Source organism: Schistocerca americana, chromosome 8 (assembly GCF_021461395.2).
Source record: "Schistocerca americana isolate TAMUIC-IGC-003095 chromosome 8, iqSchAmer2.1, whole genome shotgun sequence".
NCBI lineage: Eukaryota > Metazoa > Arthropoda > Insecta > Orthoptera > Acrididae > Schistocerca > Schistocerca americana.
In genome coordinates, this window is record NC_060126.1 from 60,144,385 (window position 1) to 60,171,485 (window position 27,101).

The following is a 27,101-nucleotide window of genomic DNA, read 5'->3' on the forward strand; positions in this document are numbered from 1 at the left end:
TTCTCAATCCAGTCACAAATTTCACTTGATACTCCATATGGTCATACTTTTGACAGTAAATGTAGATGTGGTACTGAATCAAATGCTTTTCAGAAATCAAGACATATTGCATCTATCTGACTGGCTTGATCCACAGCTTTCAGTACGTCATATGAGAAAGGAGCGTGTACAGTTTATCACAATCAAAGTTTTCGGAATCCATGCTGGTTGGCATGAAGAATCTTTGTAAACACTGTTGTGTTTTGGCAAAAGAAGCAAATTTTAACATGACAATACGAACGGTTTAGGTGTAACTTAAAACCCACCACTGCAGACACTTCTCAAAGCAAGAGAAACAAATGAATGAATAAATAAATAATACATAAGAATAATATAAAATAAAACAAAGCACGTAATGTACTGTCCTTTTTTTAATCCTCTGCACTCACAGCAATTCCATAAACTTTTTCATTCCAATCTCTTGACAAATTGAAGGTATAACCTATTTTCATCTTGAGAAGTTACAAGTGGCTCATTAAAGCAAACAACTGTGTTTCTTAACAGAACTAGAGGTATACTCCTTTTCTGAATTAGAATAGTTGATTGGGAGGAGAGTAAGGGAAGGCACCAAACAACGAGGTCATCAGTCCCACGATCCAAAGTGCCAACACCTAAGGGGGGGGGGGGGGACACTAACAGAACAATTCAGTCAGTGGGAATGGAAAACAGCAAACAAAGAGACAGAAGGAATGTCTGAACAGCAGAAGGAGTAAGGAACAGGAGTGATTGGTGGCAGATAAGGAGGGGCGAGAACAGGGGGCCCCAAAAGGCGCTATGTGCAACAGGGCACTGGCACTGCTGCCAACCCATCCCAGTCCTCATGTCATACCATTGTCATGACACAAAGAGGACAACAGGGGAAGAAGATAAGAAAAGGGGAAAGAAAATGGCACAAAAGACCAGACAAAACATAAGTAAAATTTGGGGGAAGGGCTGGCCGGTGTGGAGGCAATGCCAAAGGCCAACCAACCAATGTCAATGCTAACCGAGGGACTCTCAAGTTCAGAAGGAAATTCATATGCTTCATTCTGGAAGGACAAACCACTTTTAGGAAGAAGACTGAAGGCAGACATAACTGTATGAGGGTCACCCGTTAACACCCACTGAGGAGGATGGGAGGGCATATTTAACGTGAAAGGCGAAAAGGTGAGGGAGGGGGAGGGGGGCATTCCAGCAAAATATGGGTCACTGAGACAGTGGACAGCATAACACCAAAAAGAGAGGGGGGGGGGGGGGGGGAGCACTCATTGCACAGTAAAACACCATGTGTCGACCCAATATGGTTGATACAAAGAAGGCAGAGGATGGTGGATTCCCGCCAGGAGAGGCAGAGGGAAGAATGCACAAAGTTCGTCAGACTGTTTGCTGACTCCTCAAGAGTCAGCCCATGACTGAGCAAAAAGGAATTTGACATGAAGCCGGCAAATCTGCCCCTCGAGAGATCACAGAGGTTGAGTTGGGGGAGGAGGGAGGGTGTACTTGGCTGCTCCATCAGCAAGCCTGTGATATCCACTTGGCTAGGAACACAAAGAAAATCAACCAAACAAGCAGCACGGTTAAGATTGGTGAGAAGGCTGTACATGGCAGAGACCAAATGGTGGCAGGCAAAAGCCCAAAGGAAACTCATTGAGTCCAAACATGATAAAATTCAGGGGAGGGAGGACCATTTAATAAAGTATAGGGCCTGGTAAATGGCCATCAATGAACACCACAAGGTGGTGGTCTGTATCAACGGAAGATGTGAAGGCATATTCCACGTGATCAACAGATTTAGAGTAATCAGTGTAAAAAAGCAATAGTATTCCACAATTCCCATAAAAATGGGCAAAAACAATCACAGAACACCATTGGAGTGATGGAGACTTTCAGACTACATGAGAAAGCCATTCAAATCTGGAGCTGAGGAACTAACCAAGAGGATGGGGTGTTCGGGTGAGAATGTGGGGAACAGGACAAAGAGGGAACATGGAAATCGCAGTGGAGAGAAACGAGATGGAGCCCAACCAATAAACCCACCTGAGGGCAGGCAGGAGGCAAGAGATGTCCTGAAGCTGTGAAAAGAATAGAATAGGAATGGTAAGCAGGGAAAAAGCGGACAGCAACAGCATAGAAAACCAAGAGCTGTAACTGCCAGGGAGGGGTCCCTGCATCAAACAGAAGACTATTGACAAGGCTGGTGTGAAAGTCACTGGCAGCCAAACAGATATGCCAATGGTATACGGAGTTCAAGAGGAGCAGTGTGGAGCAAACAGCTGAGCCACAAACATGGCAACCACAGTCCAGACAGGACAGGACAGGACAGGACTAAGGCCCGATAAAGGCACTGATATGAAGCAACCAAGTAAGCTTGTTGTCAAAAAGAATAAATGATTGATTGATTGATTGATTGAGAGGGTTCATGGGACCAAATGGTGAGGGTCATCAGTCCCGCAATTCTGAAGTTAGTCACAGAAGAAAGAGCGGCCGCTAAAAGTGGACGGATCCAGTCAGGGGAGTCAAATTATAAAATAATTAAGTCAAAACACATATAGTAAAAGGCATAAAAGGTGAGTGCAAACCTAAAAACTGGAACAAAAAGGGGCAGTCTTTCCATGGGGGAGTGGTCATGGGGTCCCAGACCAAGAAGACATGAAGTGAGATCCCAACTGCAATTACCCTGCCCCTGCTCCAGGAGTAAAGTAAAACCTTATATCTGGAAATAAAAACCACTTTCACGGAGGAAGCTGAGGAATAGATTCAACGATCCATGAATTGTCTGCTAATATTAAACTCAAGGAATCGAGAAGACTATACTTACCATCAAGGATCAAAAGAAATGGACATTCCACTAATATATGGGTTTCTGTCAGTCTGGGTCCATGATCACATCATGGGAGTGGTTCATTACATAGGAGGAAACAATGAGAGGCTAGTATGACCAATGCGTAGAAGACAAATCAGTGGACTCCTTCCAAGAGGAGAGGAAGGAAGAGCACCAAGCTGTAGTACCTGCTTCTCTAGCCAAACGGTCAGCCAGTTCATTCCCTGGGATGTCCACGACTTGGGACCCAGAGAAAGACAACTGAGTAGGTGGCACGGCCAAGGGCAGAGAGAAGCTCATGGATAGCAGAGACCGAAGGGTGGCGAGAATAGCATCAGTCGATAGCCTACAAGCTGCTGACTGAGTCTGAACAAATTCAAAACACTGTGGAGGGAGGCATGAGAAACAAACTGGAGGGCTCTGTGAATGGCTAGAAACTCTGCTGTGAACACACTACATGATCCCAGCAATAAATGGTGTTCTAAGCCAGTAGGAGACGTGAAAGCGTATCCCACCTTATCGATTGTCTTAGAACCATCAGTGTAGAAGAAAGTGTCACCCTGGAACTCTGCAAGGATGGCATGCACACCGGAAAACCGTAGGGGTGACAAATCTTATGACCCTGGAACGGATTGGTCCTAATTTGTGGTCTAGGCACCTTCCAAGAGGAGGTATGGGAGAAGACATGGGGTGCATTCCTGTGAGTGGGGATGGAGATCCCGACAGAGGGAAGTGAGACGCATGCCAACCAGCAATCTCACCTGTGGGCGGGTGTCGGGAGAACGACATCCCTCGTTGGCAAACAGGACAAGGCACACGGGATGGTCAGGGAACTGGCGAATGGCGACTGCATAAGAAACCAAGAGTTGGCTCCGTCATATTTGTAAAGGGGGAAATCGTCACTTCTGTGAGGCAACTGTCAATGGGACTAGTGTGAAAGGCACCAATAGCCAGATGCACCCCACAATGGTGAACAGACTCAAGCAGTTGCAAAGTGGTAGGAGCTGCTAAGCCATAAATCTGACTACCATAATCTAGTGTGGACAAGACCAGAGCACAGTGAAGATGGAGAAGAGTGGTATGATCTGCACCCCAAGATGTGTGGGCCAGGAGATGGAGAGCATTATGCTTACACATGCATGTAGTCTTTAGGTGGCGAATTGGGGCAATCATGTCAGCTTTTTATCAAAAATAGGGCCCAAGAAATGGGACTGTGCTACAACATCGAGGAGCTGGTTGCCTAAATCAAGTTCGGGATCGGGATGTACTGTGGGTTGACAGCAAAAATGCTGAACCCAAATTTTGGAGGGAGAAATCTAGAAGACATGGGAGGTGCCCCAATATAGAGGCCCAGCAGACGGTGCCTTGGAGACAGCACTCAGCACATGCTGCAGAGCGGGAGTTGCATCAGATGCAAAAATCTGTTGACGTACAACATTGGGGTAACCAAAGGCCCAACAGATATTACAAGCCCATTGATGGCTACAAGGAAGAGTGTGACATTTAGAATAGCACCCTGTCAGATACCATTCTCTTGAATCTGAGGGGTGCTGAGTGAAGCACCAACTCAAACCCAGAAGAGCCGGTGAGATAAAAACTCACGGGTAAAAATCTGAAAGGGACCACGGAAGCCCGTGTCATGAAGGGCGACTAAAATGCGATGGTGCCAAGCCATGTAATATGCCTTATGTTGGTCAAAGAAGACCGCAACATGATGCCGACAGTCAGTAAAAGCCTATCAGATGACCGTTTACAATCTGAATAAATATTCAGTTGGGGATTGTCCTGCCTCGAAACCACACTGATAAGGGGACAAAAGGTCCGAAGATTTAAGTACCCAACATAATCTGAAGGTAGCCACCCTCTCGAGCAGTTAACAAAGCACATTCATCAGATGAACTGGGCGGTAGCTATTGAGAGACATTGGGTTCTTCCCAGACTTAAGGGCAGGGATAACTATACTGTCTCATGATTGTGACAGAGAAGCACCCCTCGGCCAAACACGGTTGAAGATCTTGAGGGGATGTTGCCTATGGGGAACATCCAAGTGTTGAATCATCTGGTTATGGATGGAATTCAGTTCTGGGGCCATGTCTTGTGAAGAAGTAAGAGCCTGCAAGAATTCCCATTCAGTGAAGGGTTCGTTATACGGCTCAGCGTGGTGCGCTACGAAACAGAGGGGGGTCTGCTCAACTCTGCGTTTCTGCTGGAGAAAGGTAGCAGGACAGCAAGAAGAAGCCGTTGCCATCGCAAAGTGTGTCATGAGGTGTTCTGCGAGGACCAATGGATCAGTGCACAGAGCACCTTGGAGGTTAAGACTCTGGACAGCCCAGAAGGCTACAGACCTTGGACCAAACCTGTAATGAAGAGGCACACATCCCAGGGGGGAAACAGTGCCCCCAGAATTCCTTTGTACTCTGCTTAATAAGGTCACGTGCTTTAGTATGGAGACACTTAAAAGCGAGGAGGTTGGTCTGTGAAGGGTGGTGTTTAAATCGCTGCAGCGCCCATCGGCAGTCCTGGACAGCGGCTGCGACATCCTCTGTCCACCACAGTACCTACCAGCTGATGATGAGGGGGACCTGTGGATAGGGGTACAGCAGTGCCAGCAGCATAAAGAATAGTGCCAGAGACGCCTTGCATGATTGCATCAATGGAATTCAAGAGGGAGCTGCTGAAGTGCACAGCAGACAATATATAAAGGAAAATTGGCCCTGCTGAATGCCCAACATGGGAGCCTGTCTGCCTGGCAACAGCAGGGGAATGAAAGAATCACCGGAAAGTGGTCACTGTCACAAACGTCATTGTGGAATGACCAATGTAGGGAAGCCACGAGAGCAGGGGAGAAGACTGTGAGATCGATAGCAGTAAAGGTGCCACGAGTGACATTGACGTGGGTACGGGAACCATCACTGAGGGGAGACAAACCAAGGTCCGTAACAAACTGGTCAATACGGAGATCTCTAGCAGTTGAAGTGGCACTCCCTCACAGTGGGTGGTGGGCATTGAAGTCCCAAAGGAGGAGAAATTGTGGCGGGAGATGCTGGATTAAGGTAGCAGTTCAACATAAGGGAGGGAGGTAGACATTGCAAATAGTGACTGCCAGAGTCATTTGCACTCTAACCTATATTGCTTCCAGGTTGGTATGTAGGGGGATGTAGTCACTAATGACATCGGAGTAAACCAAAGTGCAGACCCCGTCAGACGCTGCACCAGGGCAGACACGGTTCTGACAGAATGCCCGATAACCATGAAATGTTGGAGATTAGATTAGATTAGATTAGATTAGATTAGATTAGATTAGATTAGATTAGATTAGATTTGCTTTCATTCCAATTGATCCGTAGTGAGGAGGTCCTCCAGGATGTAGAACATGTCAGAAAAACAATAATACGTGACAAATATTTACAACTCAAACAAATAGGCTAATGTACCATTCCACAGGTCCCAAGTGGAATGATCGTCATTTTTTTTTAATGAACACTATATGAAAGAATCATTTTACAAATACTAATGCACTGAATTTAAGATAAAGTTTTTTATTTATTTATAAGGTAATAAACATGTAATACAACTACTATGACACTTATTTACAATGAACACATTACTGCACTGAAATGGTGCAGAAGTTATATAAAAATCAGTTGGTTCTACTGAGAAATTCACCAATGAAGTAGGAGTTGGCCACCAAGAAATCCTTTAGGCTTCTCTTAAACTGAATTTCATTGGTTGTTAAGCTTTTTATGGCTGCTGGCAAGTTATAGAAAATGTGTGTTCCTGAATAATGCACACCTTTTTGTACAAGACTAAGTGACTTTAAATCCTTGTGAAGATCATTCTTATTTCTAGTATTGATTCCATGAATTGAGCTGTTGGTTTGAAAAAGTGATATTTTTAATGACAAATTTCATTAAGGAATAAATATATTGGGGAAGCAGTAGTTAGTATCCCTAGTACCCTAAACAGGCTTCTGCAGGATGTTCTTGAGTTCACACCCCATATAATTCTTACTGCACGTTTTAGTGCCCGGAAAACTTTAGCTTGGCTTGATGAATTACCCCAAAAAACAATCCCATATGACATTATGGAATCAAGGTAAGCATAGTATGCCAGCTTTTTCATTTTTATATCCCTTATGTCTGACACAATTCGCACTGCAAATAGAGATTTGTTAAGACGCTTCAGCAGTTCTGTGATGTGATGTGCTCCTCCCAGTTGAATTTATTGTCAAGCTGTAATCCCAAGAATTTAACACTGTCCACTTCTTCTATCTGCTGGTCATCATATGTTAGGCATATACTCGTGGGACACCTCTTATAAGTTCTGAACTGCATGTAGTGTGTTTTTTTTTCAAAGTTTAGTGACAAGGAATTGGCTAGGAACCAGCGATTAATGTCCACAAATATTTTATTAGCTGATCTTTCTAAGAGTACAACTGATTTGCTATTTATTGCAATGTTTGTATGATCAACAAACAAATCTGGTAATGTTACTGATGAAAGGTCATTGATATACACAAGAAAAAGTAAGGGCCCTAAAATGGAACCTTGTGGGACCTCACATGTATTAAGTTACCAGTTGTATGATGCTTGATACATGTCTCTTTCCTAATAATACCCCTTGTTTCCTGCCAGACACATGAACCATTTTGCAGCATTTTCTGTTACACTATAATATTCTAATTTACTTAATAGGATATTGTGATTTACACAGTCAAATACCTTTGGCACATCACAAAATATACCAGTAGCCTGCAATTTTTTGTCTAATGAATTAAGCACATTTTCACTGTAAGTGTAGATAGCCTTCTCAATATCAGAACCCTTTAGAAATCCGAACTGTGACTTTGACAGTATGTTATTTGAGATAAGATGGTTATAAAGCCGATTGTACATTACTTTTTCTAAAATTTTTGAAAATGCTGGCAAAAGTGAAATTGGATGGAAATTTGATGCTATTTCTTTATCTCTCTTCTTAAACAGTGGCTTAACTTCAGCATATTTCAACCGTTTAGGAAATATTCCACTGATAAACAATTGGTTACACAGATAGCTTAATATGTTACTTAACTCAGAATCACATTCTTTAATTAACTTTGTTGATATTTCATCATACCCACTAGATGTTTTTGATTTTAAAGATTTTATGATGGACATTATTTCTGCTGGGGTAGTGAGGGTCAGATTCATATTATGGAAGTTACTTGAAATATCTGGTCTGAGCTATTCCATAGCAGCATCTATAGAACCTGACAACCCCATCTTTTCAGTAACAGTTATAAAATGTTTGTTAGAAAACTCTGCAACACTATACACATCTGTTACCAATGTATCATTTACTCTTAGTGCTATTTGTCCCTCTTCATGTCTGGTTCTACTGGTCTCCTCCATCACTATATCCCATACTGTCTTTATTTTGATATCTGATATGACTATCTTTTCCTTGTAATATATTTGCTTTGATGTCTGTATTACAGTCTTTAATATTTTGCAGTATTTCTTGTAATGTGCTATAGCATCAACATCGGAACTGTTTCGGAATGACAGATACAGTTTTCTTTTTGTTTTACAAGGTACCCCTATTCCTTGAGTAATCCATGGCTTCTTTGTAGACTCTGCTCTAACTTTGGTAAGTTTTGGGGGGAAAACAGTGTTCAAATAAGGTAAGCACTTTATTAGGAAAAGTGTTATATTTTTCATTCATGCCATGAGCACTGTAAACATCAGTCCAGTGAATGTCTCTGAGGAGTGTCCTAAAATAATCAATTTTTGGCTTATTGATTACCCTCTTGAGCTCAGATTTAACAGATTTTATATCCTGTTCAGTATTAACATTTAACAGAAGGAACTGCATGTTATGGTCTGAGAGGCCATTGACTATTGGTTTTGTAATATAATTTTGTTCATAGGACTTTTCTATAAAGATATTATCAATGGCTGTTTGTGAGCAATTGGCTACCCTAGAGGGGAACTTTACTGTGGGAATTAAGTTGAATGATAGTGTTACTAACTCAAATAAGTTCTTATTGGGAGAGTCTTTAAGGAAATCTACATTGAAATCACCTGCAACCACTATTTCTTTGTTTTTGGTTGTTAAATGGGCCAGTACAGCTTCAAGGTGGTTTACAAACAGATTAAAGTTACCAGCACCTGTGCTCTATATACACTTAACATTATTAAGGATTTTTTGTGAAATTCTACTTCTGTTGCACATGCTTTCATGTGCTGTTCTAGGCAAAATTTATGACTGTCTATGTTCTTAGATTTATGACAATTCCTGATGAATGTGGCAACTCCTCCTTTCTCTATTTCTGATCTAGAAAAGTGAGATGCTAACCTAAACCATGTAGCACTTAAAAGTTCTATACCAGTGGTCACATGATGTTCAGAGAGGCAGATTATGTCAGCTGGGTCTGAAGACTAATTCATCTATGCAGATAATTAATTAATTCATTCATTTTATTTCTTAGTCCTCGAATATTTTGATGCAATAAAGATAGCTGACATTTCACACTGACTGAATTAAAATTGGGTAGAGTTAAAATATCTGCTGACTGTTGAAAATTCTTAACCAATAGCTGTTTATGCCAATGTAATAAGCTAGGATTATGTTTTTTTGGTTTCTTTCTCAAACTGAAGGTTTGTCTCAGTCCTAACCTCTCTTAAAATTTGGTTTCTTTCTGTCCTCGCTACCCTAAAAAAGGGTCGTTTCTGAACCTTATAACCACTGGTATTTTATCACTCACGACAGTACCTCTCCCCTTTAACTTTCCTGCTATTTTCCCAGCCAGTTTACCCTTCCCCTTCCTGTTGAGGTGAAGGCCATGCTTAGTATAACCCCACCTATTGAGAGAATCAACAGGAGCCACACCAATGTGTGACCCTGCACCCGACATAAGCAGCCGTTACAACTCCAAATTAACTCTCTTGACAGAAGAGTTCAAATGAGGTCGGTCGTGGTGCCCAAGAACAGATACAAACTCAACACTAGTATGCTTCGATGCTGATGCAATCTTTGCCAGTGGTGGTGGTGCTTAGTGTTTAACGTCCCATCGACAACGAGGTCATTAGAGACGGAGCGCAAGCTCAGGTTAGGGAAGGATTGGGAAGGAAATCGGCCGTGCCCTTTCAAAGGAACCATCCCAGCATTTGCCTGAAACGATTTAGGGAAATCACGGAAAACCTAAATCAGGATGGCCGGAGACGGGATTGAACCGTCGTCCTCCCGAATGCGAGTCCAGTGTGCTAACAATCTTTGCCAGGTCACACTCTATACTGTACCCAGGATCTCTGTCAATACTATTACCTGCCCCACCCACTATAACCACGGTGTCTTTCTTTGTGAAATCTTTGGAAAGTGATCCTAAATCCTCTGTCACCTGCTCCAGACCAGCACTACGTTTAAAAAATTGGTGACCTGGTAATCTGATCCTAGTTCATCCTGCAAAAGTAGGCCAACACCTCCTCCATGGGAACTACTTAACAACAATACTTTCTTTCTCTTTACTGATTTCCCTACATTCTTACTTTTCATTTTGCTGCTGAAAGTTTGTTGTGCCCTGTCTACACCTGCAACTGCTTGAGGGTCACCAGCTTCTAACTGAAGCAACAGGTCAAATCTATTTTCCACATTCACCACGAAGCTGTCAGACAAAGTTCTAGGCCTGTTCCTCCTGTTGCCTGTTGCCACTTCCCACCTCTCTTTACCCTTCTCCCTCCTTAACCTGTCAAGATCTTCCCTGGCCTTTTCTAACTCAACCTGATGGGCAGCAATTTTCCCCTCCTGTTCTAGTATCTTCCTATCTCTACTACAAATCCTACAAAACCACTGATGAGTCTCATTTACTTCCCCTATTCCCACGCCACTACAGTCACCCACATGGAAAAAACTACAGCACCCATCACACCAAAGCCCCAACCTAACAATTCTACGGCAAGTCAAGCACTTTACGCTCATGATAAGCATAATAGTATATTAAGAATAAGTCAGTTAAACTACAGATAAACACGAAAATATGGTTCCACAAATTTGGCCTATACGCAACTGTGTGTAAACAAAAACATGCAAAGTTTCTGAAATAACAACTTAAACTTTACACTACCTTCCATAAATGCTAGTTAAATAATGAAGAGGTGTGCTACAGTTAAATTGCTCGAGAGAGCAAAGAACAACTAAACGAAATTCTATAGATTTGCTGCGGCAAAACGTAAACGGAAAATATGACTGTACGATCTTTTCGCATTTTCTGCTATACTACGTAAAGAAAAATGAAACCTTTAATGGTACACTTAAAAGGCACACTAATGCACCTACTTACCACATTTTTAATCAGTAGTAAACTATATGTTTTTATAATCTAAAATGACTTATCTTTACGAGAACACCAAAACTCGAGCTCGTCACCTGGCTGCCGTGGTCATCATGGAAATGCATTTCTTGAAGAACAAGATGGAATGCAGAATAGGAGGAGACAAGATGTTGTATTTCTGGGAGGTGACGATAGTATCTGTTGCAATTCCACTGGATGATTGTGTGGCTTGAGTCCAGGTTAGACATAAAGAAGCTGAGGGGTCATGTCACTCAGTCAGCGGTCGTCACCGACAAGGATGGGGTGAAATCCAAAAATAAGATGGGAGACTCAGGTTGCGAGGGGTAGATGGCACCTCCAGGGGCACTGGAGGGTCTTGTCTTTGGACTTATGTTTCTCCTCCTCCTCCTCCTCTTTCAGAGCTGGAGGAGGGCTGCAACCGAAATAAGAGCAGGCGACACTGGGGCGCACAGATGGTGCGTCTCGTGGCCGAATGGTGGTAAGAGTCTTCCGGCCTGAGAGAGACCGGGGAGAGGGTCCCAGAAGGGAGAGCAATCACCAGAAGGTGTCGAAGAAGGGGGGGCACTTCTTTGGGTGGGGAGGGGAAGCAGCTCCCGGATGGGAGGTCGTGGGAACTGTAGGCGAGGGGGAGGGGAGAGGGGCTGGGGTAAGGAAGAGGTAGGAGGGGAAAAGGATGTAAAAGATGCAGAAGTGGAAGATAATGACACTGGATGGAGTGTCTCAAACTTTTGGCGAGCCTCCGCATGAGACAGCCGATCCAGGAACTTGTACTCTTGAATCTTCTTTTCTGTTTTGTAAGCTGGGCAACCCGGTGAGGGAGGGGAGTGGCAGTCGTGACAATTGCCACTCACAGGTGGCGGAACACAGGGGCCTCCCTCATGGAGTGGATGCCCACAGTCACCACTCAGAGGTTCCGCCGTATAGCGCGAAGACATATGCCCAAAACGCAAGCACCAAAAGCACCTCATGGATGGTGGGACATATGACTTCACGTCACACCTGTAGCACATAACCTTGACCTCCTCTGGGAGGGTATCCCCCTCGTAAGCCAGAATGAAGGCGCCAATATCAGTGTGGTTATCTTTGCGACCCTTCTGCACATGTCGAACAAAATGAATGCCGCATTGCTCCAGATTAGCCCAGAATTCCTCATCAGTTTGCAGGATGAGGTCTCTACAAAAAAAAATCACTTTCTGGACCATATTCAGAGATGGGTGAGAAGTTATAGACACTGGGATATTGCCAAGATGATCACAAGCACAAGCAGTTGCAGATTGGGAGACAGAAGAGGCTTTGATCAACAGGGAGCCCGACTGCATCTAAGAGACTTCACTTCACCAAACTTGTCCTCAATATTCTCCACAAGAAACAATGGCTTTGTGGTGGTGAATGTGTCGCCATTCGTCCTAGTACAGCCGAGGTATTGGGGAAAGTGTTTCATCCCAAGACAGCAAGCCTGGCCCTCCTCCCATGGTGTAGTCAGGGTGGTCATCAGGAACCTGGTCATTGGAGGCCAGGAAGGGGACAAGTAGTCGCAATCACAGTGGTCACTGTGCGGAGAGCAATATAACGAAGGGAGAAGGCGAGTGGCAGTGAGCAAAAGATCAATGGCAGAGAAAATGCCATAAGCGGCACTAAAATGGGTAGGGAAATCATCATTAAGAATGCACAGGTCATGGTCCACAAGAAACTGGTCTATTAGGAGATCCCTGTTAGATGAGAAAGCACTGCCCCAGAAGGGATGATGGGCATTACAATCCCCACAGAGGAAGGAAGGGAAGGGGGAGTTGTTGGAGGAGGGCAGTTAGGGCAGTGGGCATAGCTGGCTCGTCAGGAGGGAGATGAGGGACTGCAAACCGTGACTCCTGACTAACTGAACGCAGACAGAAATTGCTTCCAATGTGGTACAAAGGGGAATCTAGGTACAAACAATGTCTGTGTGGCCCAATATGGAAACGCCACTGGAAGACCCAAAACAGTCTACCTGGTTCTGACAGAGATCATGGAACCCACAAAGGGCCGGTGAGTGAGCAACAGTAAAATGAGATTCCTGGTGGGTGAACCCAGCTGCAGAATACTAGGAAATAAGAAATTGCTAGTCCAGAAGGTGACGGTAATATCCATTACTTTCCATTGGATAAGCATTGAGGCCTCCAGTCTGGGAGATGCCAAGGAGGGGGTACCTGAGAGGAGGCTGCCCATCGACAGCAGAAACCAATACAGTGGAACATCTCTTCAGTGGAGTAGGAGGAGCAGTACCCAAAAGGGAGAGTGTGAGAACTGCAGGGGAGGAGGAGAGAACAGGGGGTGGGATTAAGTAAGGAGGAGGGAGGAATGGGAAAGGATCTAACAGAGGAAAAGTTAAATGTCATAGACACAGGGTGACGATGATCATATTGCTGAAAAGCCACACTGTAGAACAAATGATCTTTTCCCTCTCATAAACTGGGCAACCTGGCGAGCGTAGAGAGTGATGGAGATGACACTTAACACACACAGGTAGTGGAACCCAGGGGCTCGCCTCATGGGGTGGGTATTCACATTCCCCACAGAGAGGGTCTGCTGTACAGTGAACAGACCTGTTCCTCAAATGCAAACGCCAAAAACATCTCATGGGTGGTGGGACATGTGGCTTCACATCCACCAATAACCATACCTTTGACCTTCTCTGCATGGTTATCTCCCTCAAATGCCAGAATCAAAGCACTGGTATTGATGAGATTATTCTTACAGCCTTTCTGAACATGCTGAACATAATAAACGCTCCGCCGTTTCAGACTGCCCTGAAGTTTCTCATCACTTTGCAGGATGAGGTACCTATGTGAAATAACACACTGAACCAAATTCAAAGACAGATAAGGAGTAATGGACACTGGATGTCTTCAACATGGACACAAGCACAAAGGGCTGCAGACTGAGTGGCACAAGAAATTTTAATCAACAAGTGAATCCAATCACATCTTACTCAGAGACTCTATTTTGCCGAACCTGTCTTCAATAGTTTCCATGAAAAAGAATGGCTTGGGACACTGAAAGTGTCCCCATCAGTCCTGGTACCACCAGGTAGTGGGAAAAGGGTTCCACCACAAGCTGGCAAGCCAGCCCCTCCTCCCAGGAGGTTGCCACAGTGTGCAGGATCATAAGAAGCAGCATTAAAAGATCCATTCCCAACGGAAAGACACCCACAGAAGAAAGGCCAGTATTATTTTCATACGCAAAGCATCTACCCAGATACCACCCACTCCGATCTCATAGGCTCTCCCTGTGGGCGCCACCCAGACACAGTACGGGCCGTCTCGCACAGCTGTCATTCCTAGGAGTTCCAATACTCCAGAATGACAAGTAACCACTCCTGGGTGTTTCAAGGAGGTAGCAGCTCAGGTATCAGAAGTATAATCCCTGTGTTCTCAGGCGGCTCACCCAAAAGGGTACATAATGACCCCCCCACACGGACTGGCTACAATGCTGGCTGTATGGCTTTATAAGGACAATGGTGTCTTATGAAAGATGGAAGACGTGGTATGGCCACACGCCAAATATTCTAAGTAAGGTGTTCTTCCCCAGCTGGCTCATACTATGGAGAGAAAATCTTGAAGGGGAGGTCAAACCCCAAAAGAGGGACAAAAAATGCAAAAAAGGAGAGAGAGGAACAAAATTGCAAGAGACAGCAGAAACCAGGATAACTGAGCCAACATAAGGAAGGACACAGAGAGGGGGGAAGGTGGGGGCAAAGGGGCAGGAGTGAGGGGAAGGTGGGAGGGGCACAGGGAAGGGAATGCGGCCCATGAAGAAAGAAAGGTCCAAAATAACTTGGGGCCCATGTGCACCACACATGAACTCCAGTAAGAGCTGTGAGTCCCCTGGGGTGTTGAACTATAATATTATTTCTCTCTGAGACAAAACAAGTATTTTATAAATCTGAAGCTGTGATCACTCGATGACTTATAGGAATCCTCTCAATATCTTTGACAAACTGGAAGGTATTAGAGGTGCATTATTCATTCCTCCAGTCTGTACAAAAATACAAACTAAAATATGGTGCCCCATCTTGTGTGAATGTTGTTACATTACTCAGATCATTGAGATGTAAAAAGAAAATCCTTTGGTTCCAGCCATTCATTACTAAAACAAGGTTTTATAGGATTCTGCCAAAATTGCAACAGAAGTGGAGATTTATTTTATCCCAACCTCTTACCCCCTTCCCCACCTGGCAGAAGTATCATCAGCTGCCAAAACACAACCGAGTTTGGGCCATATTTTATGACCAAGCATACTAAGTGCACGGCAAAATACTCTCCTCCCTGTGTGCTATCATCTACCAAACTCTCCTTTCAGTATTTCAAACAATTTATGAGATATGAGAGATGTTATGCACAGTTCTTTCTTGGTTTATCATTCGTGCACGTGAGCAAAAGTGCATGAGGTATATACAGTCCCATTACTTGGAGAGGGACATCTACCTCCCTCAAGTTTAAAGAAAAATTCGATAAGTTAGCGACATTTTATACACAGCAGTGTATGACCTATCATGCACTAAATGCATCATAGTGGCCACTATTTATCATTGTAAACTAATGAAATTTTGTACAGCAGTTTGCTTAATTTTGAGCTATCATTATAACTGTGACCATTAATAAAATGGTACACAGTTCATCATGAAGTTGTTGAATGAGGCTATGAGGTGCGAGAGAAGCAAATTTTTTATTACTGAGTAGTTTCTTGAACTGTGTATTAATACTGAGTTTGTTTGTTATAGAAACTGTTATTGGTGCTTGCAGGCTCTCAAGCACAGAATTCAGACGCGCGACCAATGTGAATGTCAAACATTGAGAATGTGCTAATTGCTGTGTAGATCTTTCAGGCTATCATAAAATAATATTGCCGAATGCTTTCCATAATAGTTAAGTCATGTATTTATGGGATCTTGCTATTTGAGTATTTTTTTTAACTAACAGCTTTTACACATTGTTATTTTTCATATTCACAAGGCCTGATAATAGCCTAGTGAGCTCAGATCTGTAGTTATGTTTAAGTTATATTTGTGTAAAGTAATTTTTTATGAGTTTAAATTTAGGGCCATAAGGCAATTTTTCTTTTAAAATTTTTTTAATTATTCTCATTGCTTTTATACAATTGAATAATCTGTGTAGATCACCACAATTTGCAAATACTAATTAATCATTGTGTTAATACCAGTGCTCTATTTTAATTAACGTGGTGAAAATAAATTTTTGTATCCTCAAATGGTTCAGCATTCCACTCCAGCAGCCCATGCACCCTGTTTACCAATCCTATACCTCTGCCCTTCTTTGTAGATGTTCTCTATTTCCTGTTAGTCCTATTTAGTACGGTTCCCACATATCAATGTTTTACGATATTTTGTAGGCAGTCTCATTTGTGCATACATTAATCATATTTCCTTAGTATTCTACCAATGAAACAAAGTTTGCTGCCTGCTTTACCTGCAACTGAACATATGCATTCCACATTTCGTATCCCTACAAATTGATACACATTTCGTATCCCTACAAATTGATACACATTTCGTATCCCTACAAATTGATATGTGGGCACACGCACGTGCGCGTGCACCCGCACACGTGCACATCTGCCCGCGCATGTACACACATTCACGCATGTTTCTTTGCAGTTTAAATGGTAATAGTCTTTAGATAAAATATCCTCTCCCCCTTCTCCCCCCAACATTTTAGGAAGAGGGCATGATATTCAACAAAAATTTAAAATACTTGTTACACTTGTCACATTGTTGCCTAAATTGATGAGCAATTCTCACATGAACCAAAAAGATCACTCTTCCCAGTATACAAAATTGAGTAAATTAAAATGTGAAGCATTGAAAGTGGTACGCTGCAAGCATCAAAAACTGGTGAATGCTCTCACAGCAGGAGGCAGCCACACATTAGGAGTAGTGCCTTATCTTTGATTTTGCTAGGGTCTTCAGGCCCTTAATTTGTCATTTTGCACTGTAAGACACCCAGTCTCTCACTGACAAATGACCTCCCTAAGTGACTTGTGTCACTGTAGGCCCTGTGCATGCCTGTTTGGCCAATCAGCCAGCTTCTTCATGCCACTTGACTCCTATAAGACCTGGTACCCAGGAGATTGGAACTTTCTTTTGTAATAAATGAAAAGGTTGTTCAGAGCTGTGTTCAAAATACATCATCATCATCATCATCTGTTTTGGCTATTAGAATTATTTACTTATAAACTCTGCTATTGTAACTGCAAAGCCATTTCTCCAGTTTCACACGGAATACAGCGAAATTTTTTACTTCAGCACATGTTGTTGTTGTTGTCTTCAGTCCTGAGACTGGTTTGATGCAGCTCTCCATGCTACCCTATCCTGTGCAAGCTGCTTCATCTCCCAGTACTTACTGCAACCTACATCCTTCTGAATCTGCTTAGTGTACTCATCTCTTGGTCTCCCTCTATGATTTTTACCCTCCACGCTGCTCTCCAATGCTTAATTTGTGATCCCTTGATGCCTCAGAACATGTCCTAACAACCGGTCCCTTCTTCTTGTCAAGTTGTGCCACAAACTCTCCTTCTCCCGAATTCTATTCAATACCTCCTCATTAGTTATGTGATCTACCTATCTAATCTTCAGCATTCTTCTGTAGCACCACAGGGGAGCAGGGGGAGCGTAGGGGAGAGAGAGGATGGGGTGGGGGGAGGCGATGGGGCGAGGGGGGGGGGGGGGGGCAGAGGCAATGGGGCAGGGGGAAGCGGGGAGGAGACGAGGAAGCGGGGCGGGGGGGAGCGGAGGGGGGGGGGAAGGGAGGGGAGAGTGGCGGGAGCGGGGGGGAGGGGGGGGGGAAGGGAGGGGAGAGTGGCGGGAGCGGGGGGAGGGGGAGGGGAGGGGAGAGTGGCGGGAGCGGGGGGGAGGGGGAGGGGAGGGGCAGGGGAGGGGGAGGGGAGGGTGAGAGTGGCGGGAGCGGGGGGGGTGAGAGTGGCGGGAGCAGGGGGGGGGGGGTGAGAGTGGCGGGAGCGGGGGGGTGAGAGTGGCGGGAGCGGGGGGGGGTGAGAGTGGCGGGAGCGGGGGGGTGAGAGTGGCGGGAGCGGGGGGGTGAGAGTAGCGGGGGGGGGGGGGGGGTGAGAGGTGAGAGTGGCGGGAGCGGGGGGGGGGGGGGGGGGGGGGGGGGTTGAGAGTGGCGGGAGCGGGGAGGGGGGGGGTTGAGAGTGGCGGGAGCGGGGAGGGGGGGGGTTGAGAGTGGCGGGAGCGGGGAGGGGGGGGTTGAGAGTGGCGGGAGCGGGGGGGGGGTGAGGATGGCGGGAGCGGGGGGGGGGGGGGGGGGGGGGGGGGGGGAGCGGCGGGAGCGGGGGGGGGGGGGAGCGGCGGGAGCGGGGGGGGGGGGGAGCGGCGGGAGCGGGGGGAGAGCGGCGGGAGCGGGGGGAGAGCGGCGGGAGCGGGGGGAGAGCGGCGGGAGCGGGGGGAGAGCGGCGGGAGCGGGGGGGAGAGCGGCGGGAGCGGGGGGGAGAGCGGCGGGAGCGGGGGGGGGGGGGGCGGGAGCGGGGGGTGGGGAGGGGGGTGGCGGGAGCGGGGGGTGGGGAGGGGGGTGGCGGGAGCGGGGGGTGGGGAGGGGGGTGGCGGGAGCGGGGGGTGGGGAGGGAGGTGGCGGGAGCGGGGGGGGGGGGAGAGTGGCGGGAGCGGGGGGGGGGAGAGTGGCGGAAGCGGGGGGGGGGGGGGGGGGGGGGGGGAGAGTGGCGGGAGCGGGGGGGGGGGGAGTGGCGGGAGCGGGGGGGGGGGGGGGGGAGAGTGGCGGGAGCGGGGTGGGGGGGGGGGAGAGTGGCGGGAGCGGGGTGGGGGGGGGGAGAGTGGCGGGAGCGGGGTGGGGGGGGGGAGAGTGGCGGGAGCGGGGTGGGGGGGGGGGGAGAGTGGCGGGAGCGGGGTGGGGGGGGGGGAGAGTGGCGGGAGCGTGGTGGGGGGGGGGGGAGAGTGGCGGGAGCGGGGTGGGGGGGGGGGGAGAGTGGCGGGAGCGGGGGGGGGGGGAGAGTGGCGGGAGCGGGGGGGGGGGGGGGGGGGGAGAGTGGCGGGAGCGGGGGGGGGGGGGAGAGTGGCGGGAGCGGGGCGGGGGAGAGTGGCGGGAGCGGGGCGGGGGGGGAGAGTGGCGGGAGCGGGGGGGGGGGAGAGTGGCGGGAGCGGGGGGGGGGAGAGTGGCGGGAGCGGGGGGGGGGGAGAGTGGCGGGAGCGGGGGGGGGGAGAGTGGCGGGAGCGGGGGGGGAGAGTGGCGGGAGCGGGGGGGGGAGAGTGGCGGGAGCGGGGGGGGGAGAGTGGCGGGAGCGGGGGGGGGGAGAGTGGCGGGAGCGGGGGGGGGGAGAGTGGCGGGAGCGGGGGGGGAGAGTGGCGGGAGCGGGGGGGAGAGTGGCGGGAGCGGGGGGGGAGAGTGGCGGGAGCGGGGGGGAGAGTGGCGGGAGCGGGGGGGGAGAGTGGCGGGAGCGGGGGGGAGAGTGGCGGGAGCGGGGGGGAGAGTGGCGGGAGCGGGGGGGGAGAGTGGCGGGAGCGGGGGGGAGAGTGGCGGGCGCGGGGGGGAGAGTGGCGGGAGCGGGGGGGAGAGTGGCGGGAGCGGGGGGGGAGAGTGGCGGGAGCGGGGGGGAGAGTGGCGGGAGCGGGGGGGAGAGTGGCGGGAGCGGGGGGGAGAGTGGCGGGAGCGGGGGGGAGAGTGGCGGGAGCGGGGGGGAGAGTGGCGGGAGCGGGGGGGAGAGTGGCGGGAGCGGGGGGGAGAGTGGCGGGAGCGGGGGGGAGAGTGGCGGGAGCGGGGGGGAGAGTGGCGGGAGCGGGGGGGGAGAGTGGCGGGAGCGGGGGGGGAGAGTGGCGGGAGCGGGGGGGAGAGTGGCGGGAGCGGGGGGGAGAGTGGCGGGAGCGGGGGGGAGAGTGGCGGGAGCGGGGGGGAGAGTGGCGGGAGCGGGGGGGAGAGTGGCGGGAGCGGGGGGGAGAGTGGCGGGAGCGGGGGGGAGAGTGGCGGGAGCGGGGGGGAGAGTGGCGGGAGCGGGGGGGAGAGTGGCGGGAGCGGGGGGGAGAGTGGCGGGAGCGGGGGGGAGAGTGGCGGGAGCGGGGGGGAGAGTGGCGGGAGCGGGGGGGAGAGTGGCGGGAGCGGGGGGGAGAGTGGCGGGAGCGGGGGGGAGAGTGGCGGGAGCGGGGGGGAGAGTGGCGGGAGCGGGGGGGAGAGTGGCGGGAGCGGGGGGGAGAGTGGCGGGAGCGGGGGGGAGAGTGGCGGGAGCGGGGGGGAGAGTGGCGGGAGCGGGGGGGAGAGTGGCGGGAGCGGGGGGGAGAGTGGCGGGAGCGGGGGGAGAGTGGCGGGAGCGGGGGGAGAGTGGCGGGAGCGGGGGGAGAGTGGCGGGAGCGGGGGGGAGAGTGGCGGGAGCGGGGGGGAGAGTGGCGGGAGCGGGGGGGAGAGTGGCGGGAGCGGGGGGGAGAGTGGCGGGAGCGGGGGGGAGAGTGGCGGGAGCGGGGGGGAGAGTGGCGGGAGCGGGGGGGAGAGTGGCGGGAGCGGGGGGGAGAGTGGCGGGAGCGGGGGGGAGAGTGGCGGGAGCGGGGGGGAGAGTGGCGGGAGCGGGGGGGAGAGTGGCGGGAGCGGGGGGGAGAGTGGCGGGAGCGGGGGGGAGAGTGGCGGGAGCGGGGGGGAGAGTGGCGGGAGCGGGGGGGAGAGTGGCGGGAGCGGGGGGAGAGTGGTGGGAGCGGGGGGAGAGTGGTGGGAGCGGGGGGAGAGTGGTGGGAGAGAGTGGAGAGTAGTTGGGAGGGGAGGGGAAGTTGTTTGAGAATGTCTGAGAGCCTCTACGTCCACAGTCCAGTCACACAGGGGTAAGTATAGACAACATACCACTACTTTCTGTGATGCATACATTTGTACCGCAACCAGCTGTACTTCAGCAAATATAACTTTGCAGAGTGGTAATGTCCTCAGAAAACACACCTGTCACACATTTAGTCCTGCCAAAATCAGGATAATTCTTTAATGTTGATTGTAGTACCTTGGCAAATATGACAAGATTTGCTTTTCTTTTCTTTGTCTTGGATTCCTCCTTTTTCCACTGGCGACAGATTACATTTAATAACACTGTTCTACATAGAAAACGTTTTTTTTCTATTTCTGATAATAAATATTGTGATCCTAGTTGTATTTTGAGTGCCGAATTGAAAACTGTTTTTGGTTTTTTTTTTCTGTCAGCGATAGTTTATGAGTAATCGCACTTTTATTTCTCTTTTCAGCTTCTGATTTAGTGCAGCAAACGTGAGATGAAATTCGGCAAACAAATGCACATCTTTATGATGTTATAAGTTCATCGCTTTAATGGAGGGTGGGATATACCATATAACACAGTAACCTTTGTGTATACACTTTGAAGCATTTATCTGACATGAGAAATTACAGAAAATTGACAATGAGCCACTGCCTTGTAATGCATATCACTTTTTTCTCTTGTATTCAGAATCTTTCTTCTCTTGAATGACATTCCAGCAATAATCTGCTAACATAGAAGGTACCCACTTCCCTTCATAGCGCCTTTCTATGGTAGAAATGTCTTTATGGAATCTTTCCCCATGTTCATCCAATACGTCACTACAACTCTCTGTAAAGTAGTCCAGATGAGAGTCCATCATACGTACCTTCAAAGACATATTGCACCCCAAATCCTTATATGCTTTGATCATATCCTTCACCATTGCTATGTAGTTAGTACCTCTTCTTCTTCTTCTTCTTCTTCTTCTTCTGAGGAAGTTTTCTGACACCATCTTGAAACAGTCCCATGCGGTTTTTTCTCACAAGGGAACCTCCCCGTCGCACCCCCTCAGATTCAGTTATAAGTTGGCACAGTGGATAGGCCTTGAAAAACTGGATGCAGATCAATCGAGAAAACAGGAAGAAGTTGTGTGGAACTATGAAAAAATAAGCAAAATATACAAACTGAGTAGTCAATGGGCAACATATGCAACATCAAGGAGAATAAGAACTCAACAGCGCCGTGGTCCCGTGGTTAGCGTGAGCGGCTGTGGAAAGAGAAGTCCTTGGTTCAAGTCGTCCATCGACTGAAAAGTTTAATTTTTTTTATTTTCAGACAATTATTATCTGTCCATCCGTCCGACGCAAGGTAACTGCGCCGTAGTATGGGGACGCCACACCTAAACAAACATCGAAACACACGACGTCAGTCGACTACAGAGCACGGAAGAGAGAGTATTCCTGCTAACGAGGCTCCCTGGCTGGCAGTTGACTGTTCACTACTTTGAACGAGAGTGCATTAAATACGTGAGATGTATTCCATGGGCAATATGAATCCAGCAAATATAGCTCGGGCCTTCAATAACAATCGCACTGTTTTGCGGTGCGGTAGCAAAACACAGGCGCTAAACTTATTACAGTGAACAGAGACGTCAGTGAACGAACGGACAGATCATAACTCTGCGAAAATAAAGAAAGTAGAATTTTCACTCGAGGGAAGACTTGAACCAAGGACCTCTAGTTCCACAGGACCTCTAGTTCCACACGGGACCACGGCGCTATTACGCTCCCAGGGTCCTTGGTGTTGCCTATCTCTCACATGGACTACTAAGTTTGTATATTTTGCTTACTTTTTTTCATAGTACCACACAACTTCTTATTTTCTCGATTGATCTGTGTTCAGTTTTTCAAGGCCTATCCACTGTGCCAACTTATAACTAAATCTGAGGAGGGTGCGATGGGGAGGTTCCCTTGTCAGTTAAACATGCTTCAAAATTTGCATCTTTCTGCAGCTCCCTGATTTGTGGGCCCACAAATACACCTTCCTTTATTTTTGCAGCTGAAAGACGAGGGAATTTGGTAGCTAGATACGCAAACCCACAGCCTGTTGGATCCATGGGCTTCACGAACTGTTTCATCAGGCCAAGTTTGATGTGAAGCGGTGGAAGTAGTATATATTCAGGAGCTACCAGACTTTCACGTTGTAAATTCTTTTTGCCAACTTTCCATCTTCGCCTAGGCCATTTCTTTTTCATGTAGTGAGAATTTCGGTCTTGACTATCCCACTCGCAAAGAAAACAGGCATACTTTGGGTAGCCTTGTCGCATTCCCAGTATCATAGCAATTACCTTGAAATCTGCACATATCTTCCATTTGTGTTCATTGTATTTTAATGAATTTAGCATCCTTTGTACGAATTCAGAATTCTCTTTTGTCAAACTAGCATAAAGCTACTGGAACAGAGGGTATTTTATTTCCGTTATGGAGCAAAACACCCTTCAGACTTGTTTTCGATGCATCTATGAAAAGTCTCCACTCCTGTGAAAAATAAGTGAAGTTCAGCACTTTCATCAGGCCAGCAACATCATTGCAAAATGTCAGTGCTTCGTCAGTTGAAAAATAAGAAATAAAGGCATGTTCTCTGTGCCTGAACACACTGATTTTAGTACTTTGGTGCAGTAGATTATACTCTCGTAATCTTGAACCAAGCAGCTGCGCCTTTTGTTTACTTAGTCCTAGGTCACATACTAAATCATTTAAATCTGCCTGTGTTAACAAATGTGGCGATGACTCACTTGTGCAGTGATATAAAGAATCATCATCTGTGATTTCTTCGGTACTACTTATTTCACTGTCACTCGGAATTTGACCTCGAGCTCTTGAAGGTACTGGAAGGTTGTCGGAATGCTGCACTGGCATTCTTGCTGAAGGCAGATCTGGGTAAACAATGTGCCTCTTCGACTTTTTGTTTGTAAAACCCTGAATTTTTGTTAGACAGAAATAACAATCAGTAACATGGTCCTTAGGCTCCCTCGACACCATGGGAACAGCAAACAACGCCACATTCTCTTTACCTTTCCACCACTGAATTAGTTTGCAGTAACATGTAGCACAACAGAAATGTGGTGCCCATTCTTTATCTTGGTCTCCTACCTCAACTCCAAAGTAATGTTTGTATGCTTTCTTTATGACTGAAGAAATTTTCTTCCTATTTCTGGCAGAAGTTAACTTCCCACAGATGTAGCAAACGTTGTCCGGCTTATATCGACATCCACGACGACGTGGCATTTCTGCAAATTTAAAAACACCACTTTGGTAATACACCTGTATTAAATTAATAGTAGGGAACTAGAGGAACGCTGATGTGTAAAAACACGCAGTCGTTTTACCTTCAGCACCGGGCTCAATCAGTTTACACACAGGAACTAAAAAATTCAACCGTGCTCGGAAATATGACAGTTACTTGTCAGCCAAAACACCCACTCGTTAAGACTGACACAAATAGCGGCTAACGCCACTGTTGTAAACTCGATGCACCTGCCCCTAGGAGGCGTGAAGCTTTACTGCTGAGGCAGCGACCGGCTGTCACCGTTCGAGCTGATGAGATGTTTCTGGTGGTCTTAACGACATAGGTGTGGCGGGGATAACCTAATGATGTCTGATTCTTCCCACCTGCTGTTGCACAATAAATTATCACGTTCCATCACTACTGGATGCAGCAACATACCCGTATTTCTCTATGACGTCTCCGTGTTTGCCATGAATTGTGAATGTACATATATATACACATTACATAAAAAGTATCCCTGACAACGATATTTTGTTTACATATTTGAATTTCCCACAGTAAAATGGTCTAGAAGCACATACTTTAATATCAGAAATAGAACGCATGTCGAACAGTGTAATTGATCACACTCATTGTATAACCTTGTGTATAGCACTTGGTTGCTTTAAATGTTCAAAATGTTCACCATTGGCGGCTATATACTTAACAGAACAATGAGCGGTCACTGCAACTAAATCAGTCAACGATCGCTTCACATGTCGCTGTAATCTCCTGGCGAAGTTCCTAAAGCATGTTTGGCTTACATCGATAGACATTATCTTTCACAGTTCCCCACACATAAAAGTCGATAGGTATTAGATCCTGTGGAGGGAACTCAATGGGCCATCTTAATTGTCATCCAGGAAAGCTCTTACACCTAGGTGGTAGTGTGGTGGCACCCCGTCCTGTTGGTAGAAGACCTCATCAGCTCCATAAAGCACACATATACCTGGCAAAATTGATGTGCATAACATTTCCATGTACACTTCTCCAGTGACAGTAGCACCAAAGAAACATGGTCCTACTAAGCCCCTAGGTGACAGTCCACACCACACATGAATCCCTGGTAGATTGACCACTTTATCCACATATACATGCGGATTTTCCGATGTCCAGTATACAATGTTATGATGATTCATGGTTCCATTTCAAATTGTGCCTCATCACTCCACACTACCTTTGACACATATTGTTCATTATCAGTTATCATTTGCCGATACCCTTCGCAAAATTGCATTCGGTGATCAGGATCATCATTATTAATCACGTGCAGTAATTGTGGAATGTAAACTTTCCACTTTGCACTTTCAGAATTCTTTGTATACTTGTACTGCTAACCCCCACTTCATGTGCACACTGCATAGGAAAGTTCTGTGGAGAATTAATAAACATTTCCAACACAAGAGCGAATGAAGGACTTGTGGCTGTGCGCTGTCTTTCTGATCTTCCTTTGTGAATATCAAAAATCATTCCATGCAATTCAAACTTGTCAATTATGTGTTTAATTGTTAGGCGGGTTGGCAGTTCTGTTTCAAACTCACACCTCCACCGACACTGCACTTCAACGGCATTATCAAACTTGAAAAACCACTTCACAATACATTTTCTTTACTCGAATGTCAAGTGTGGACCACCCATCTTGTTTCCTCAATACCGAGAAAAAAGTACTAACATCTGTTGAGCCAAAGACCATAGTACAACACACTCTTACCTCAAATTGGATGACAATATCGATATCTCAATAGAGCCTGCCAAAGAATGTATACATTTTGCTGGTGGACTCTGTAGTTCGCTTTCCACTGAAAGGTTCTTCACTTTTTCCTCATCAGCAGCGACGGGAACATTCTGCAACTCAGGCGAAGCCTCACATACCTAATGTGAGGGAAGTGCCTCAGAGGATACAAGCTAATCATCATTTCACTTCAACAGCCAACCACCCCATATGCACATAGCATGCATCATTAAGGTTGAGAGTTCCCAGCTACCAATACAGGCAAAACATACAACTATCGTGCCCAGCGATGGTCGCCGAAGCATACACAGAGCTTATGATTCCAGAGGACTTTTGAAAGTGGCAAGTCTGCAGCTCGGGGTCCTCAGATTCATTTTGTCCATATTCAGCCATTACTAGATGGGCCCCTGGAGGAATATGAAGAATAATTGTGTGGTATCACTTATGAATACCACCCCACTGGCATCATTACGTTGGTAATGGAATTACAAGTTTCTGTTTGATGTAGACAGTGGTCGTGTGGGATCGTGCGGACCCAATGGTGCGTGTCCGCTAAGCTACATTTCCAGAGGCTCTGTACCACGAGGGTCTTCTGCCACCGCAATAGAGGATGGCCAGCAGCAGCAACTCAGCCAACTCGTGCTTGGAGCCACTATGCTACAACTCCTTCATTTGTGCTTCATCCTTGTTGACATTGGCAGCTCGTCTATTTCCTGTTGCACCGTTTGTATTGAGTCTTCGTAAATTTGAAGAAATACAAGTTACGTAAATCTACCATTTGCTGTGTTGTCACTAACCATTTCAGCTCCCGTCCAGCTTTCCTACGACAGTTGCTGCACCACTCTGAAGCCCATCTCTTCTTACCATTGTGTACATAATTGAACACAAAATATTGGAGGTTAGACTCACTACATGCAAAAGGGAACAGTAGCGCAAAGGCTGGTGTTGCCATGTTTGCCAAGCACTTAATCGTCAAAGGTTCTGAAAACTTTTGTGATTCAATTACTCTTCTGTAGCCTCTTGCTCACAGATCAATACCAAGAGCACAATATCGCACTCTAGCCCCTATTAGAACATTGCGATGGCAGGCTCCTACCTGTTTTTAACTGTGTCACTCCATTGAGGTTTGGTAT

General features: G+C 47.3%; 1 protein-coding gene across 1 annotated transcript in view; it reads right to left on the minus strand.

Moving 5' to 3' along the window:
- Positions 1-27,101, minus strand: part of LOC124545479 (sorting and assembly machinery component 50 homolog B) — a 106,283-nt gene that overhangs the window by 56,048 nt on the left and 23,134 nt on the right. The window lies entirely within an intron of this gene.